The sequence below is a fragment of the Tachyglossus aculeatus genome, chromosome 1 (assembly GCF_015852505.1).
Source record: "Tachyglossus aculeatus isolate mTacAcu1 chromosome 1, mTacAcu1.pri, whole genome shotgun sequence".
Taxonomy (NCBI): domain Eukaryota; kingdom Metazoa; phylum Chordata; class Mammalia; order Monotremata; family Tachyglossidae; genus Tachyglossus; species Tachyglossus aculeatus.
In genome coordinates, this window is record NC_052066.1 from 92246865 (window position 1) to 92247908 (window position 1044).

General features: G+C 43.7%; 1 non-coding gene across 1 annotated transcript; it reads right to left on the bottom strand.

The window, feature by feature from the left end:
• Nucleotides 1-627: 627 nt before the first annotated feature.
• Nucleotides 628-765, bottom strand: LOC119934603. Its single transcript, XR_005452981.1, has one exon. It is a non-coding gene; the product is annotated as a small nucleolar RNA SNORA7 (small nucleolar RNA).
• Between the last annotated feature and the right edge of the window lie 279 nt (nucleotides 766-1044).

The window sequence follows — 1044 nt, forward strand, 5'->3', positions numbered from 1 at the left end:
GCCTTGAAGCCGAGAGTGAGGAGTTTTTGCTTGTTAGTCCCACATGGGGCTCACACTCTAAATCCCCATTTTACAGATGAGGGAACTAAGGCATAGAGAATTGAAGTGACTTGTAAGAGTTACACAGAAAACATGAGGTGGAGCTGGGGTTAGAACCCAGATCCTTATGATTCCCAGGCCCATTCTCTATCCATTAAGTTTCATTGCACACTCTAGACCATGACCTCATTGTGGGCAGGGAATGTCAGTTTATGGTTGTATTGTACTTTACCAAGTACTTAGTTCAATGTTCTGCACACAGTAAACACTCAATAAATACAATTGGATGAATGAATGACTGTAGTAGTAGTAGTAATAACAGTACTAATAGTAGACATAGCAGTAGTAGTAGTAGTAATTGTTGTAATTGTCTTTTGCTGTCGAGTTGTGTCTGGCCCAAAGCTACACCATGAATACCTCTGTCCCAGAATGCCCCACCTCCATCTGCAATTGTTCTAGTAGTGTATCCATAGTTTTCTTGGTAAAAATATGGCAGTGGTTTTCCATTGCTTCCTTCTGCACAGCAAACCTGAGTCTCCACCCTCGACTCTTTCCCATGCCACTGCTGCCCAGCACGGGTGAGTTTTGTCTTGTAGCAGATTGTCTTCCACTTGCTAGCCACTGCCCAAGCTAGGAATAGAATGGATATGCCTCCACTTGACTCTCCCTCCCTTAGTCGAGACTGGTAGACTACTGGAAACCCTCCAGGTGTGACCCTGAGAGGTTAGTAGTAGTAATAGAAGTAGTTATAGTAGTAGTAATAATAATAATGATGATGGCATTTATGAAGCACTTACTATGTGCAAAGCACTCTTCTAAGTGCTAGGGAGGTTACCAGGTGATCAGGTTGTCCCATGGGGGGCTCACAGTCTTAATCCCCATTTTACAGATGAGGTAACTGAGGCCCAGAAAAATTAAGTGACTTGCCCAAAGTCACACAGCTAATAATTGGTGGAGCCAGGATTTGAACCCATGACCTCTGACTCCAAAGTCCATGCTCTTTCC